The sequence below is a fragment of the Peromyscus eremicus genome, chromosome 2 (assembly GCF_949786415.1).
Source record: "Peromyscus eremicus chromosome 2, PerEre_H2_v1, whole genome shotgun sequence".
NCBI classification, from domain to species: Eukaryota; Metazoa; Chordata; class Mammalia; order Rodentia; family Cricetidae; genus Peromyscus; species Peromyscus eremicus.
The window spans coordinates 81816178-81835329 of record NC_081417.1 but is presented as its reverse complement, the minus strand read 5'-3'; the positions used below and the strand labels follow the sequence as shown (position 1 = coordinate 81835329).

At 38.0% G+C, this 19152-nt stretch overlaps 1 pseudogene; it reads left to right on the top strand.

Annotated features, from left to right (window-relative positions):
* The first annotated feature begins 387 nt into the window (after positions 1 to 387).
* On the top strand, positions 388 to 1241 carry LOC131904958 (large ribosomal subunit protein eL8-like; annotated as a pseudogene).
* The last annotated feature ends 17911 nt before the right edge of the window (positions 1242 to 19152 follow it).

Here is a 19152-nt window from a genome sequence, read left to right as displayed (position 1 = left end):
TATTTTGACTATATAGTTAAATATTTTATAATGTTAATGGAATTTTAAATATTGCCTTTAAATAATAATCTGACTTGTTTCTTATTAAAAAAATTCATAAAATGTTATTTTTCAAAAATTATTTTTAAGGGGAATTTCACATAGTATTAAATTATCATCTTACAATTTCTAATTGGGTGACAACCTAATGGCTTAGCAGACAAAGGTACTTGTCATCAATCCTGACAAACTGAGTTTGATTCTAGAACATAAATAATGGAAGGAGTAAATCAACACAGTGCTATACAAACATGTGAGTGAGTCCCCCCCCCACACACACACACAATAAATGAATGTGAAAAGAAATTTAGAATAAAAAATTACCATTCAGGCTCTCTCCTCCAACCGAGCAAGATGCCCAAGGGAAAGAAGGCCAAGGGGAAATAGGTGGCCCCGGCCCCCGCCGTTGTGAAGAAACAGGAGGCCAAAAAGGTGGTGAATCCTTTGATTGAGAAAAGGCTTAAGAACTTTGGCGTTGGGCAGGACATCCAGCCCAGAAGAGATCTCACACGCTTCGTCAAATGGCCCCGCTACATTAGGCTGTAGCGGCGAAGAGCCATCCTCTATAAGCGGCTCAAAGTACCTCCTGCCATTAACCAGTTCACACAGGCCCTGGACTGGCAAACAGCTACCCAGATGCTTAAGCTTGCCCACAAGTACAGGCCAGAGACGAAGCAGGAGAAGAAGCAAAGGCTGCTGGCCCGTGCTGAGAAGAAAGCTGCTGGCAAAGGGGACGTCCCAACTAAGGGACCACCTGTCCTCCGAGCGGGGGTCAATACAGTCACCACCTTGGTGGAGAACAAGAAGGCTCAGCTGGTGACGATTGCTCATGATGTAGACCCCATTGAGCTGGTGGTCTTCCTGCCTGCCCTGTGTAGAAAGATGGGGGTCCCCTACTGCATCATCAAGGGAAGGCCAGGCTGGGGCGGCTGGTCCACAGGAAGACAAGCACCACTGTTGCCTTCACACAGGTTAACTCAGAAGACAAGGGTGCTCTGGCTAAGCTGGTGGAAGCTATTAGGACCAATTACAATGACAGATATGATGAGATCCGCCGCCACTGGGGAGGCAATGTCCTGGGTCCTAAATCTGTGGCTCGGATTGCCAAGCTGGAAAAGGCAAAGGCCAAAGAACTCGCCACTAAATTGGGTTAAATGTACACTGCTAAGTTTTCTGTACATAAATATAATTACAAACTTAAAAAAAAAATTACCATTCAGTAGACTTTGGTAAATTTACAGTGTCTTGCAGACATCACTTTGAATACTGTTCTAAAGAATATCCATCAACCTAAAGAACAATTAAACTGACTTAATGTGATCTTGGTTGTCAGGTTGACAGGCCTGGGAAGCAGAACTCACAGCTGAAGAGCTGCCTTCATTACATTTTCCCCTGGACATGTCTATGGGGGCATTTCTTGGTTGCTAGTTGATGTAGGAAGTCCCGTATCACTGGGAGTGGTGCCATCCCTAGGCAAGTTGGACTTGGCTGGTTAAGAAAGTTGAGTGAGCAAGTAAGACGAGGCAAGCCAGCAAGCAGCAGTCCTCCAGAGTCCTCCAGGGTTCCTGCTTCAAGTTCCTTCCCTGCTTGAGTTCCTGCTATGACATCCCTAAATGTTGAACTAAAGTCTGTAAGATGAAGGAGACCCTTTCCTCTCACAACTCAATTTTTGTCAGTGTTTTATCACAGTGAGAGAAAGCAACTGAGAACATTCATTTACGTTCTCAATTTCTTCTTCTCCCAACTCCTGGCAGCCACCAATTTTATTTTTGTCTCTAAGATTATTCTGAATGTATTGTGGAAATGGTATGATACATGGGATAAATTTTGTCTGATTTTTCACTTAGCACATTTTGAGAGTTCATTTATGACATAACATGTATTAATATTTTAGATTTTTCTTTTTAAGATATTTACGTTAGCATACAGATGAACAGGTTGCATTATAACATTTTCATATATGTGTCAGATATGTGCTTATATATATGACATGTATATATACACACAAATATATATATATATATATATATATATATATATATATATGTTATTATACTTTGTTTTTATCCATCCTCCTCTTTAAGAATCTTTCTTCCCACCACATACCTTGTAACAACTCTTGGTGGTTCCAATTCTTCTCCCAAGCAATCCTTCCTTCTGCTTTAATGTAACATGTATACTATTACTTTCTCTTTTACCCCTCCTCTCCCTCCTTCTCCTGTTAGGTTCATTTGCTACTCACATGACCCCCTCCTCATAAATCAACAGACACACACACACACACACACACACACACACACACACACACACACATTTCAATATTGGTTCTGCATGTGAGAGAAAACATGTGCTACTCATGTTTCTAAACCGGACTTATTTCATTGATCTCCAGATCCATGCATTTTCTTTCAAATTTCGATATTTTGTTTCTTTAATGATGAAGAAATTTCACTGTGCATATTAACTACATTTCTTTATGGACTCATCTACTGTTACTCACAGACTAGACTGGTTCCATTTTCAGCTATGGTGAACTGCACAACAACAAACAGGAGGGTGTCCTCCCAATATGCGGAATTCGATTCCTTTGTGTATCTACCCAGGACTGATATAGGTGAGCCATATAATATCCCATTTTCAGTTTTTATGAAAAACGTCCGCAATGACACAATGACTGGCTGCACCAGCCGACATCTGCACTAGCAGTAAGTAAGCATTCTTCTTTCCCCAGAGCATCAGCAACATCTGTCGTCATGTGTTTACCTGATGATAACCACTCTGAGTGGAACGAGAAGGAATCTGAAGGCAGTTTTCATTTGCATTTCTTTAATGGATAAGGGTGTTGAACATTGTTTTCAAAGATTTATTAACCGCTTGTATTTCTTTCTTTGAGAACTATGTAGTTCATTAACCAGTTTGTTAATTTTGTGATGTGTTTTTGGGTGTTTAATTTTTGCATTTGTTTATATAGTCTAGATATTAATCTCCTCTCTCATCTGGAATTAACAGAACTCTTCTTTTCCATCCAGCAGGCTGTGTCTTGAATGCTTTTTTTACTTTGAAGGGAATTTTTAATTTCATATAATTTCACCTGTTAATTCTTGGAATTATTTTTTGTGTTATTGGAGTACTTTCCAGCAAGCTCTTGGCTATGTCTATCTCTTAAAGTGTTTTGCATGTTTTTTCCTCTAGTAATATCAAACTTTCAAATTTTACATTGTCATCGAAACATTTTGAGCTGATTTTTTTTCTATAGGGTGAGCAATAAGAATCTAGCTTCAGTCTTGTTCATGCGAATATCCAATTTTCTCTGAAATATTGTTTGAAGAGGTCATTGGTTTAAATATACATTTTTTGTTTTGTTTTGTTTTGTTTTTCGAGACAGGGTTTCTCTGTGTAGTTTTGTGCCTTTCCTGGAACTCACTTTGTAGACCAGGCTGGCCTTAAACTCACAGAGATCCGCCTGCCTCTGCCTCCTGAGTGCTGGAATTAAAGGTGTGCACCACCAGCGCCCGGGCTTAAATATACATTTTAACATCTTTGTTGAAAATTAAGTGGTTGTTGCTTGCTATATGGGTTTACTACTGTACTCTTGGTTTTATTTAATCCATCTACATGTTTGCTTTGTGTCAGTGGCATACAGGTTTTGATGTTATAGAAATTGAACTGGAAGTCTTGAATCAGACAGATATATTTTTATATAGATTATAGATAGATAGATGATAGATGGATGGTAGATAGATGATAGAGAGAGAGATAGATAGATATAGATAGATAGATAGATAGATAGATAGATAGATACATTAGATTAATTAACTGATTTCCTTGTTAAAGCGTTAAACATAGGAGCTAAGGCACAAATTATTCATGAATATTTGATAACTCTTTTGTGCTTTGATTTCTAGCTTAAATCAATCACACATTGAAAACCTACAGAGTCATTTTAAATTTACTATAATTTATTTTATAGGCAAGAATATCTTTCATAATAATAAACATTACATAAGAGGAATATATGCACTGGACTTTTGAAAGATGAAATTCTATATTTTTTAAATAAATCAGTCTTATGTGTCCTTCATGATTTTTGTTTACTACACAGATGTATTTTCACAAACTATCACATGATTTAGTGAAGAAAATATTTGAGTATATTGAAAACAGTTAAACATCAGAAAATTAGTAAACACAATTTCAAAATCAATATATTAGATAAAGGTGTCAATAGTTGGAAATAATAACCACTGAGTTTATTTAGTGCTGCTTGTACTTGTATGGGTCTAAGACCATCCATTGGAGCATGGGTAGCCTCTCAAGAACTGTTTGATGATTAATCTTAGTTGATTACATCTGGAATCAACTATAACAGAAGCCACCAGGCACACATGGGAAGTATTTTTACTTCGTTGCATAATTTAAGATGGGAAAACCACTCTAATTCTGGGTCATACCTTCTGCTGGTAGCCCTCATAAGAGGACATGGAAGAAAAAAGCTTTTGCTATTTGTTTGCTCATCCTCGTTCTTGCTGGCAAGTTGATTTATCAACTGCTGGTGAGGCATTCTTTCACTGGTATTAGAACCTATTTCTTCTGGATTCCAATGGATACTGAAGAGCTGCTAACACATCTAGCTAGCCTTATGAACTGAACAACTATCAGAATTTTGGCCTTTCCATTGGGAGACAAAAATTGTAGGACTAGCTGAATCACAGCCTCTAATCCATTCTAATAAATTCCTATTTAATATATATTCATTATTTCTATGAGTTCTGTCCCTCTATAGTATCCTGACTAATATGAGCCACATCCTTGAATAAAACTGACTCTCCATTTTCAAGCAGCCATCAATTGCCAGTAGTTCCTCAGATGCAGGTGGAGCTTCATAATCCCTCTCTTTCAGGCTGATATTTTAGCTGGCTTAATCTTACAAAGATATTATTCATGCAGCCCCTGTTGCTAGGAATTTACATATGCAACAGCTTTTATATCCAAACAAACTGGTTCACAACAATATTCACTACCTATGGTTCTTATAATCTTTCTTCCCCTACTTTCATGGTGATCTCTGAGTCTTAGGAGAAGGAGGTATGATACAGATGTCTCATTTAGAGCTGAATACTTAACAGCATTTCATTGTCTGCACAATGGTCATGTGTGGGTCTATGTATTAATCACCATCTACTGTAATAAGAAGCTTTTCTGACAACAGTTGGGAGATACACTGATCTATGGGCATAAGGTGAAGAACTTAGGTTTCAGTTTGATATTGTATGAACCCAGATGAATAATAGTGCTAGGTTTCACACTAAGGCCAATGACCTTGACAACCACATACTTTTGGCCTAGTTAATGGTCCTTGTGAAGCTGCATAAAGATTTTCTCTAATGGGCAATGAATCAAGCTAAAATACAACTTAGAATTTATTAAGCTGTTTCATTTATAGAATTAAGCACCACCTCTTGAATTGCTAATGCGAGAAATATTTTACATAGGCCAGGTTTTGAGAGAATGAGAACATTATCATTTTTTTCATGAAGAAACACACAAACACACATATTTCACACAGAATATTTTTAGAAAGACTTTGAAAGATGACTTCGATATGTCTTGTACACCAAAAGAATTAAAATTATATATCTGGCAGGAGATTTTTTCAAATGAAGAGAGAATCAGAGGAAGATACAGAAAAGTTCAAAGCTGGATTATGCTCTGGCATTTTTTTACAAGGAATTTAAAAGTAGAACATTATGAAAGTTTCTGGGAATACAAATACATACATTTATGCTAGAGTTTTATGGATTTTATAGACTCAATGTCCACCTTTTCATCTAACTGATATCATGACAAATGTTTATCAGACTTAAAATAAATGCATTGTGTATTAGAACAACTTGGATCCCTAACTCTGGGATTTACGAACTGGTCAAGCTGAGGTAAATCACTTATTTTCTCTAATCTCCACATCATTTTCCCAGAAGTAAAAAGAAGTAGGCTGTCTTTATATGACTGTAATAAAATGAAAATGAGATGATGTTTTCAGTGCAAGTTCAAGGACAAACACATGTGCAAGTATTTGGCTTTATCTAACATGCAGAGAAAGTTGGTATGCACTGGGATAAAATGTTTCTTTTTTCTTGCTCACCATATATACTGGAGCTGAAAGAAAATTCAAAGTCATTATATAGTCATTAGTGCACACTAGCTGCCTGGCTAGTTTAGGTTGCAGTCAAGATTTAGTTCCAAGTTCACATTTTGAGAGTGAGGGAATTAATGCTGTGATAAATGCACAAAACTTAAATACTCTTTCCCTATGCAAAGCTAGTTGGTGGTGTGCTATCACTATGATTACACAGGCACATGAGACACAATGCTTTAATGTATAATTAGGACTAAAACTGAGAATGCAAGCAAGGTCAGAAAACTGATATATGTCATAGTTCATGTGCTTTGGCACATCCATTGTCTAATCATAATATTTATCACTATTGAACAAAAGTGTAACTGTAAGGTCTTCTAGAAGGTCCTCTGAAGTATGTTAGTAAGACATCCTGGAAGACAGAGCCTTTGTCTTTTAATGTATTTGCAGGGTATTCTGGTAAATATGGTTTCTACTCATTGACCAACTTCAGTCAAGGGGTAGTGACAATGTTGGAACATAGAGGATGTTTGTGGATCTTTGTTTTGGCTTCAAGGAAGAGAATCAGTAATATGGGCTGTTCTGTGGTTTCGGAGGTCTCAAAAAACAAACAAACAAATAAACCATTGGGCTCATAAACTACTAAACCTAAGATCAATACAATTTATTTATTTAAAAATATCTGGCTGTGTGGTCGCTCAGACCTCTAATCTTAGTACTCAGGAGACTGAATCAGGGGTATTGTAGAATGCCTAAAGTTATTCTAAGTTACATAGTGTTTCAGACCAGCCCAGGCTAAAATATAAAGCAAAGCAAACAAAAGCCAAATAAACAACAAAAAGCATGTCATTCATAATATTAGGTACACAAAATGATAATTCAACTCAACTAGTTAAATATTCATAGAAATAAGGTAGGCATGGCATGGACATGTCCTGGGTTCTAGGTACGGCCTAAGCCACTGTTAGGAAGAAGGTATATTGCAGGGTACAACAAAAAGTGACCTATGATCAACTCTTAAAAAAGGAGTTTGTAGACAAAAGAAAAAAAAGAGAAGGGGTATTATTCCAGATAGAGATTGTTTGAGAAAAGACTAGGAAGAGAGGCCAGACATACAAGTTTGGGTACTTAAAATGAAAATCAAGGTGTTGTAGAGATGAGGCTGGGTCCTAAGGATAGGGCTTGTGGCACTAAGGTGACCATGTCATCCTTTAAAGGTAGGGAGACATGGGAATAACCAAAAAGAAAAACAGCATAATTTGAAATTTGTTGTCAATAACCACTGTTGGTTTAAATATCCATTGAAGATGCATGAATTAGAAAAAAACGGGGTTGGAAGCTGCATGCTGGGCTTTGGGGTTTGGCCCTACTTTTGAATGATCCCTGGAATCAAAAAGAAAGCTTTTGCTTTCTGGATGTGTCTCTTCCAATGAAAATGGTTAAGATAGACAAAGTGATTTCATTGAGTGCTCACAGAAATAACAATTTACATCAACCATCTGACGATTGATTTCTTTATTTGTTCCTTTTTTTCATTTGAATAATAGAATTCCCTCTGAGTTTGTTACCCTATGCAAAGACAGTGCATAACCTAACGTGATTACAAAATGTTTTGGAGAATGAGAAAACACTCTAGCAGAGATAGCAAGCCATCTGTTTGTTTTCTAAATAGTCAACTCATAGAACATAAGGAGGATATAGGATTAATACAATAAAGGGACTGGACACAGGGTTATGTCTTGTTTTATTGTCTACTGGTCTTGGCTTTAAAAACTATGAGACAATTTGCAGAAAACATAGTCCATATTTTGGGTTCTGCCCCATAACTGAGGTGGTTATTGAAAATAGCTGTATGATCAAATTCAAAACCACAAACAAACAAACAAAAAGTCTTTTATGTCCAGTAAGAACAATTCTAGTCTCCTTTATTCTTTTAGTGATCATTGATGTTCTTCCTCTTTTCATATCCTTGATTTCACATTCTCTGCAGAACAGTCCCATTTCTGGTTCAGTGGCGGCATTCTGACAGGACAGGCTAGAAGGACAGCTCATCACTTTGTCTCCTTAACCACAGGGGCACCCCGTTACCTTGAACTTGCCTAGTGACTGATGCAGAGATGGGAACCAGAGAGGGAACAGAGTTCTCCTCTCTCTTGATTTCTAGTCATCTTGCCACCACATGTTAAGGTTCGCTTTGAGAATGGAGCCAAGTCCACATAGGTGCATAGGAAATGGAGATGTTGATCTCTGATGACAGCTTTTAATCTCTGCACCAGCCATGTCTGACATTGTACTTTCCCTTAAATTTTCTAGTTATTTGAGACAATATATTTCCTGTTTCACTTCTAAGCTTGTTTGAATTCAATTTCTGTCACACGTAATGTAAAGAGTTTGGGGAACTATTTATATATGGGAATTTCATGTATAACTTTATTTAAGAAAAGATTCTTTCCCACTGCTTTTGTCTGCCAAAATATAAATTTGGTAACTGCTGATCTCATCCAATGTAATCATTTGCAGAGGAGGTAACTAAAGCAAACTACGGGATCATTTCCTGACGTTATACAGTGAGCACATGGCAGAGCTGCTACCCGAAGGCAAGACTACACAATGGTCTGTGCAGCAGCTTGTTTCACACTGACATGTCTGCACATGTACATGACGCCACCACCCATCACTGAGCAATGTCGCTGTCTTTTACAAAATATAAAGAAATAATATTTACCCACTGACCACAAAGAAATATTTGAATAAGAATGCTTATCTATCCTTACAGAGGTCTAGCAAAGACTCCACACAGTAGCCACACACAAAGATATGTTGAGCAATAACAGAGGAAACTTTACTCAATCAACTAGAGAGTGTAGAAATGACTTTGTAGGATTCTTGGAAGCCCATAGTGCCCACAGGGGCAATATCGCATGGACCCTTAGTGGTGTATCATCATGGTACTGGAGCACCACCTCCTGGCTATGCTGGATGCTTAGTCTACCTTTCCAAATTAAAGAAGATCTTAAATTAAATAGAGTTTTATATCTTAGAGCTAAAAGGGCCTTTATGAATGGCCTAATCCCTTCCTCATATTTTATAAAGAGGAGACAGACGAAAAGTGGAGGGAAAAAAAGTCTTCCTAATCACCAGAGTTACTAGTTATGAGCAGAGAGAAAATGAGAGCCCAAACATTCTGGCTTCCTCTCTGCCCAGTGCCTGAAAGTGTTTAAGAATGAAGCAGTCAACTGAACACCTGGGCAGATACAAGAGGGAATAGAGAATCTAGGCAGAGGGGTTGTGGATGTTCTCTTAAAAATTACACGAGTTCAGTAGGGATTAGCTTCAGATATTTTTCCTATGGAAGTCCCAGGGGTCCAGGGGCTTAGCTACATCCGGCATGGGATATCTGAGGGGAAAAAAAATCTATGTACACTATGTTCTTATGTCTCTTAACTTTATTCCTCTAAGATAAAATTCTATCAATTCAGCTATAGCACCACCAGGCATTCAAGGCAGCTATAACTCTAGACATACCAAGCTCTGTATCTGTCTACTTTATTTCTCTGGGATGAAATCCTGTCTCCATAACTACAATTCCGTCCAGTTCCCTAGCTCACAGTACAGCTAACGACTAAACTCCTATGTTTCCAGCTTCATTTTCGTCCTCTGTATCCTCTTTCTCCATCTCTGCTACTCTCTAACCCTGGCACTCAGAAAACTCTACCTGAGATCTGCCTACCCTCTACAGAACCTCTGTCATCCTCTCTTCTCTCTCCCCATGCCCTTCTATCTGTTTCTACAGAAAATGCCTGCCCTTTCTTTCCCTGGGCATGTGGCTCTCTGCCTCCTCAGGAATGTTGTTTTACTTCCCACTTTGATATGTAAAAACCTCTTTTGTTCTCAGTCAATTGCTCTGGAGAACCACTAGGCCTCCTTGAAGCTAGGGGATGGTCTGAGCTTCATTAGCACAGGAAACAAAGCTATGTGTCTCCCATCAGCTTGTCTCCTAAGCTCAGAGGGCAGTTAGTAACTTAGTAGTTCAGCAGGTCTGGGGAGCTGAACTATTTGCCAATTGGTCTGGGCACACAAAGATTTCATAGCAGAAGACAGCTGGAATATTAAAGGCTGGATAGAACCAAATATTCATAATAGATGGCTTGCCTCTTGACAGGACCCTTGGCCAGTCAAGGTATAGCTTTAATACACAACTGAAGATCTATAATATATTCTTGTGGCCCTTAAGATTTTCCGTCTTGTACTAATTCACTCCAAAGCAGACAAAGTCAGAATAGGTAGCTTGCAATACATGCCTACACAGGTAAGAAAGTCTAAAAGCCAAAAGTTCTACCATGTTATAGATAGATATAGAAAACACTTATAAAGATGTATTTTCCCAATGGAAATTTCAATGGTAATTTCAAAAGAGAATGAAGAGAATATTAGAGACACAAAATCAACAGATATCTACAGGAACAACTAAAAGTATCATTCAGGTGTTTCCTAATCAGGGTCATGAAACATCTAGGTCAGAACATGTATTCACATTTAGAAAACTTCCTATTCATTTTTTGCCTTTACTTTTAAAAAGTGTGTGTGTGTGTGTGTGTGTGTGTGTGTGTGTGTGTGTACACGCGCGTGCCTGCAAAGGCCAGAAGTTTTGGATCATCCTGGAGATGGAGTTATAAACACTTTTGAATGATCAAGTGTGAGTGTTGGGAATCAAACTCCAGTCTTCCGAAAGAAGTATTCACTATTAACTGCTAAGCCCTCTCCCCAGGCTGGGTGTCTTAACCTTAAAGCATGACAAAACATGGATTTTTTTATTATCTTTTTTTATTATCTCCAAGTGATGGATGCCTCTCTTCCCCACTATTGTTCTACTGGTTGTTATCTAAGTGGGAACTATGCTACTTTCAACTATTTTGGTGACCTGCATAATGGGCCATACAGTGAAAACAGGTTATTTAATTCCTAGGTCTTAATTATACTAGTAGAATATATGAAGTATTAGTTGAAAAATCTCCAAATCCACTTGTTTTTGATGTCTTTCTTTAATAAGAAACTTTTTTATTCATTTTTACATACCAACCACATATCTTCCTCTCATACCTCCTCCTGCCCCCTCCAGGATTCCCCCCGCCAACCCACCTCCATCCCCTCCTCTGAAAAGGTAAGGCCTCCCATGGAGAGTCAACAAAGTATGGTACATTCAGTTGAGGCAGGTACAAGCCCATCCTCCCTGCCTCAAGGCTCTGTAAGGTGACCCACCATAGGTAATGGGCTCCAAAAAGCCAGATCATGCACCAGGGATAGATTCTGCTTCCACTGCCAAGGGCCCCTTAAACAGACCAAGCTACACAACTGTCTCACTTAGGCAGAGGATTCAGTCTAGTTTCATGTATGCTCCACAACATCATGAAATTTGCAAGTAAATGGATGGAACTAGAAAATATCATTCTGAATGAGGTAACCCAGACTCAGAAAGACAAACATGGTATGTTCACTCATAAATGGATACTAGAGGTAAAGCAAAGGATAGCCAGAATACAACCCATAGCTCCAGAGAAGCTAGCTAACAAGGAGGACCCTAAGAGGAACACATGGGTCACCCTGGGAAGGGGAAATAGATGAGATCTCCTGAGTAAACTGGGCAAGGGAGGGAGGGCAATAGAAGGGAGGGGATGGGGGGATGAAAACATAAGGAAATGGGATGGTCTAGCTAGAACAGAGACAGAGTAGGAGAACAATGAAAGAGATATCATGAGAGAGGGAGACATCATGGAGATAAAGAGAAAACTGCTGGTAGAGAAGTTCCCAGGAATCCACAAGGATGACACCAGCTTAGGCTACTAGCAATAGTAGAGAAGGTGCCTCAGCTGGCCTACCCAGGTAATCAGATTAGTGAATACCCTAACTGTCATCATAGAGCCTTCATTCAGTAACTGATGGAAGCAGATGCAGAGATCCACAGCCAAGCACCAGGCCGAGCTCCAGGAGTCCAGATGAAGAGAGGGAAGATGAATTCTATGAGCAAGGGCCATCAAGATCATAATGGGAAAATCTACAGAGACAATGGAACCAAGCTAGTGGGAATTCCAAAGCCAGTGATGATTATTCTTACTTGTCAACTTTACTGGACTATGATCAACTAAGAAATATGCCTGTATCTATGTTTATTTATCTCTGTCCTCAAGAGTGGGTCCTTTTATTGCATGTAAGGTATTCTGTAGGACAGGGCTTCTCTCTTGTGACACTGTTGATGATGTTTGTTGTAGAAATTCTTACTTTAGTGGGGCAGGACATTCAGTGGGAACTGTGGATCCCATCCCAGTATTATGGTAACAACCCCTCAGTTGTAAAAACTAAAAGCTAAAAGTGTCTCCAGACTTCTCCATTTCTCTCCTGGATGAGATAAATATTAGAAATATTTCTTATCGGTGAGTAACGGTCTGTGTGTCTAGAGATTACTACAGATAGTCAATAAGTAAATTGTTGGTACCTCAGAGGATAGAATATTCAACAGTAGGAGAAATCATCTTGAGGAGTAGAATGGTTGTATTTTTATTGCCAATGCTTTTGAATTTTTTGATAATGAGCTAAGTCTAAGTAACTACAAATAATAGATGGTTGAAGGAGAGGGTGAACATTAAATAGGTGGGTGTTTGTTTTCTTGGTTCACTTTTATTTTGTTCTTAGAAATGAAAGTAAAAAACTTAAATTTAATTATTAAATTATTTTATTAGTATTTATTCAATAGTTATATATTTCTGTTTGGTTCACTGGGTTATAAAGAGCCTAACTGAAATTCAATTTTACTTACAAAATGAAGTACATGTGGACAGGAAATGGAAAAGACAAGCCTTTTAAAATAGTATTTTACAGAATCCACACTCCTCCCACTGCCCTCCTTCCCACGGGAGGCCAAGATCAGCTTTGGAAATCTGTTGCGTCTTCACTGTGCTCCCCTGTCTTCACCAGCTGACTACCTTTGCTATTTAACCACTGTTTTCTCATGGTTTGAGTGTGGATGTGGCTCACGAAGGCAACACCAACATCTTTCTTTAATGAATGTTCTCGGGAGTTTTGCTACTATCTTAAAATTCCCTTCCTTCCAAGATCTAATTTCTGGAAAAAAATACAACTAGCTCATCATTTTTCAGAGCAGCAATATGGGGAAGTAATGCACCTGTGTGTAGCCTACTGCACATGTTACTGTGTTCTTAGTTACAATTGACAGAAAGATCTGGCTCAAAGAGCTTACATAATAAGCAAATTTTCTCATCTATTGATATCTATTCTTTTTTTCCCCTAACGTTAGGTTTCTTGTGTGTCATTGAATTTCCCATCTCATTTATCAATGAGATTTGTGTTCTTTGCTGGATCTTCTTGGCTGTCTTCACTATGTAAGTTCACTTCTAAGCCTGGCTCACCACAGCTTATCAAAACATCGCACCCCAACACATTACCACTATATGTGAGGGAGATCTGTGTCTTACTAATAACAGAGAGATGGCATTGGTTTTTATTTAATGGAGTTCTATATAGATAGAATTCAGAATTTTCTTTCAATAACAAATGCTATATGCAAAAAGAAAGCATGAAGAAAACTTTTTTGTTTTTCACAAGTTTGCCAGGGGACTTGCATATTTTCTAAGCCATAATTATGAAATATGATTTGTATAATACAAATATCTGCAAGAGGTATAAGGTTACTCTGATTGTCTTAGACTAATAGGTTTTACTTTTATGCAGAGAATAGAGTCAATTCTACAATAGTTACTTGTTCAGATATTCATTTTATTTTATTAAAATAGAAGTGAGAATGGATCTTGGTAATGGTTCCTATTCAGCTGGTTTAGGTTCAAGTGGTCACTTCTCTTTTTTTTAAATATTTTTGCCCCCCCCCCCCCCGCCGCCAATTGGTCACTTCTTATGGTCAGGGAAGATACAAAACAAAACAAACAAAACAAACAAACAAACAAAAAACACCTGTTTTAAATGTCTGTTATTGATCTGGTACCCACTCATTTAAAAAAACAAAAAACTATAGTTAACGATTCAACTGATGGTGATAACAACTTTGCATTGACAGGAAGATTCCTACAGGAGGACTTTTGGGAGCTGCTAGTATTCTGATTACATGTCTAGTGAACTATTTTCTCTCCTGACCATCTTAATCTTAAGTATGTCCATGTCTTCCTCATTTGTTTAATAACATTAAGCCTCTGTTGAGTGCCTACCATAGTTCAAGCCCTTTGGATGTGAACATGAATAAAGTATAACTCAGAAATCAAGAAATCTCTAGTGATTCCACAAGCTAGAGGTTGGGTTAATGTCTGAGAACTGAAATCTAGCAATTCTAGTCAAGACAACATGTTAAGAAGAAAGTTCCATGTGGTGTATTATTTTATTTTTAAACTTGGCTTATAAAATCTCTGAGATTTTTTTTTTCTGGATTTGGAGGAGTTAGAGGAGGAAAAACAATACGATCACAATAAATTATATGAAAATAATTTCCATAAAATAAATATTTTTCCTTAAAAGTTCTTTCTTTTGCTTAAATTTTTAATCATTAGTTAAGTTTGAAGCAGCAATGGGGTTTGTTTATATTTTCTTATAGCCTGCTATTGCATAATAAACTTTGATTGTATAGGAAAGATCATCTTTATAAGAATCTTTGGAACCCCATGGTATAGATAATCCCGTGACATGGTCTTATAGAGAACATAATAGTTAACACACTGGGTGCCAGTTTTACAGGGATTAAAGAATATCCAAAAACCTGGTAAACTGTTATTTTGGGTGGGTCTATGAAGGCATATCCAGAGAAAATGAGTTTTGAGTCTGAGAGAGATAAGTAGGAAAGATCTAACCTGATTGTTGGTAGGCATAATGCAGTGGCCAGTGGCCTATTCAGAACAACTGTAAGAGGCAAATTGACCTCTGTTCTGAAAGCTGGGGTATACTTTTGCTTCCTATTTTGAACCCCAGAACCGTGAACTTCCTGTCCAAATGAGCTTCAGGACTAACACCCACCTGAATTCTCAGGCTTCAATCTCAGTCCCTTCTTCCATATCAATGCGCATATTCTACAGGATATCTGTGAAGATCCCTGTTTACTAAAAAGATTAAATTTCATGTAATACAGAATATGCACATATATGTAATGTGCATTATATATTTACATGTATGTGATATAATGAATAGGAAGTTGAGCTTAAGGCAATTATTTATTCTGTGGGTATTTATTCATATTTATTCATACCAGCTCTTTATCCTGCTCCATATGCAGCACAAATCTCTTGTTTCTTTTTAATAGAAGTCATAGGTTTTTAAGTATCCCTAATTATGACACCGAAGACCTGTCCTAGTTAGTGTCAATATATTTAAAAGCTTGATGATTGTGAAATAAATGCAAATTAACTTCTCCAAAAATACATATATTGGATCAAACCAAGCTAAATCTAACTCTTTTAGTAAAAATTATGAGTGCTTGCTATAATAAATAGATAAGAACAATCCGTAACTAGCATGCCATTTCTGCATGTATAAATGGTGTTTTAAAGATACTAGGAGAAAGTTTACTCTCTTAGAAAGGATAAATATTGCCGCCTCCCATCCTGTTTACACTGTTAATTTGCTTTTCAAATCCTTTTAGCCAGATAAAGCAAAGGTAAACTCCAGACTAGGCCCTGTACAAATTATCACCAATTCGAAATTAATGAGCTTTTTGCTCTATCTGAGTCCCAGGAAGACTAAACAAACGTGCCGGGATCATATGTTTTCTTTCCATCTGAAGGGCTAGATTCCTCCCTTCAGCACTATTTCCTCTCTCAGGAAATTCAAGAAGTCCACTAGTTGAAAAAATGTTCAGTGGTTCGGCATGAAAAGGACTGCAGGGCTGGCCTCCTGAGTCTTTCTTCCACCAAGTAGGTGACTAAGCCTTACTTATCGGCTTAATTTTTCCATTTCTAAACTCACATTAGACATCACTAAATACTAATATAATCATGTATGATGTCTTCCTTTCCGTACAAGCTCATGATGAGAGGAAAAGCTCCTGTCAGTTTGAGTGACACTTAGCATAGTTTAACTAGAATACCAATGACTTGAGCTAGCCCTCCCCTTAGGAAGCCCAGGTGAGGCCAATTAACTCCCATTTATATGATTCTTTACTGCATTGATGCCAGGAGTTTGGGCCCATTCTTCCCAATTCATAAATTTTGAAATGGAGAATATTGGATACAGATGAATCTGCTTTAATCTCAACTCTGCACCCCCAGGCAAGTTACTTCCCCTCATTAAGACTTAATCTTCCCATATGTAAAATGAGAGTATCCGATGTGATTAAGATCTCTTCAAAATATCAAAATGTTTTGCTTCCACTTTGCAAAATTTTTGTCAGAGCCATGTTCTTTAATTGCTCACATCATCACAACCACTCTAATATTGTTCATGCATTTCCCAGAGCATTTCAGAAAGTTCCAGTGGAAATGATGAACTGCTAAATCCCAGGCCACAGGCAGAAAACCCAGTCAATGGCATTCTCTTGCACAATGTCTAATGGTATTCATAATGTAGAAAAACAAACACCGGTTTGGAGAGAGAAAGTAGGATAAACCGTTCTATTTGGAAACATTTTCCAGAACAAATTCTTATATTTGAAATCTATCTGTACCTTCCACAAAACCAGACTGAGTGGCTATATTCATGACCTCAGCATTTTCCCTGCTACCTCCCAAAGTAACACATTTTATATTTGTTGAATGACTTACCATCTCCATCTGGAGCATGTACATTGACAATTTCCAAACATAATAAAACCTATACATTTGTTTTGTTTCTATACTCAAAGAAAACAATAATAAAAATGACAAAGAAAAGTCCAACAGCTTAAATCAAGTACATTTTTTAAAACTCCTTCTTTATTTCAGTAAAGCCAAATAAGAAAAATTATATGGAAAAATAAACAAAATAAGAATACAAAACCCGTCACCATGACAATAACAACAGAAAATGCATGCCTTTAGGCAGCACCCATTTGCAGAAAAAAATTGGTAACAGTCCCTGGTCAGATCTCTGTCCTCCTGGGCTTAAGACTTTCAGGGTGTTGTTTGCTGACTTTCTTTTCCTCTCAGCATTCTAACTAAAAATTCCCCTAACTGAATCCCCTAACTGAATTTATACTATAATCTTTTTTTTTGTTTTTTTTTTTTTGTTGTTGTTTTTTGTTTTTCGAGACAGGGTTTCTCTGTGTAGCTTTGCGCCTCTCCTGGAACTCACTTGGTAGCCCAGGCTGGCCTCGAACTCATAGAGATCCGCCTGGCTCTGCCTCCCAAGTGCTGGGATTAAAGGCGTGCGCCACCACCGCCCGGCTGAATTTCTACTATAATCTTATTCCATTATTTTTGTTAGCTTTGTTTGCTGAATGGTAAAACCAAACCCAAAATGGGGACATGATTCCTGATTTCTCTTTTTACTGTACCTGTTGAAAATCATTTCTTAAGCCTTTCTATTAAGTTCTAGCATTTTTTTTCAGACACATCTCCTTATTCTTTCTCTGGCAATTACTTTCCTCTTCAATAGCATCATCTATGTGCATCTGTGAGTCTGTATCCTACAATTACCCTTGCAGTAACTTCTCCATAGGTGATATACAAATGGGACTTCATTGCCTCTCTGCTCATAACTCTCCAGTGGCTACAGCAACTCTCCAGGTAAAATCCAACTCACAAATATGTCTGTAGGTCTTGATGACATAATAGCCATGATAGTTCTTGTCATCTCATGATTACTCAGTTCACGACTCTTTCTTCTAGTCCTTAATTCAATGGTTACACTCATGCTGCACCTTCAAACTAACTGGAGACCTTTAGGAAACAAAATGTCTCTGAATACCCATGCCTCATGCACACAAATGGTGAGTTACTTGATCGCTAGCAGTTACAAAAACTCTCTTGCCCTGATCTTCTAGAATTCAAGAAGTCAGAAAGATTTTTTTCTTGTACTTTTATTCTTCTCTCATATGTTACAGCCTAAACACAGTTTCCCTTCCCTACTCTCTCCCATGTGCCACCCATCTCCCCGCTCCTCCACCTCCCCTTTTCCCCAGATCCATGCCCAATCTATTTCTCCTCTGAAAACAGCTGGCCCCCCCATGGACATTAATCAAATATAGCAAAACATGTGCAATAATATCAGGTATGTACCATTATATCAAGGCCAGACAAGGCAACCCAGTAGGAGGAAAAGGGTCCCACAACCAGACAAAAGAGCCAGAGACAGACCTGGCTCACTGTTAGTAATCCCATAAGAACACAAAGCTACTCAGCCGTGATATATGTGCTGAGCTCCTAGGTCAAATCCCTACAGGCTGCTTGATCTCTACAAGCCCCTATGAGTCTTGCCAGTCGATTTTGTGGGCCATATTCTCATAGTGTCTCTGACCCGTCTTGTTTCTCCAATCTTTCCTCCCCTATTGTGGGATATTTGTATAGTGTATGAAGATATATTGCTGGGAATGATTTAATAAAGAGCTGAACAGCCAATAGCTCGGCAGCAGGTATAGGTGGAACTTCCAGGAAGAGAGAGAAGTAGGAGATGAACCTAGGTATATAAGAGAGAAGAGAAGAGACACAGAGGAAGCAGGATGGGCAGTATATGACAGAATGTAGATTAAGAGAAATAGGTTAAGTTTTAAGTGTTAATTAAAAACAAGCCTAAGCTAAGGCTAAGCTTTTAAGTAATAAGTATCTGTGTCATTGTTTGGGAACTGGCAGCCTGAAGAAAAATCCATTACACTCCCTCTCCTCTGAAGGATTCCCAGAGCTCTGCCAAACATGTGGCTGTGGGACTCTGCATCTGTTCCCATCAATTGCTGGATGAAGTCTCTCTCTCTCATTTCTTTGATGATGATTCTGCTAGCCTGAGATCCCAGAACACTCTGCCGATAAGAAAAAAACATATATAGGTCAAAGATTTTTGTG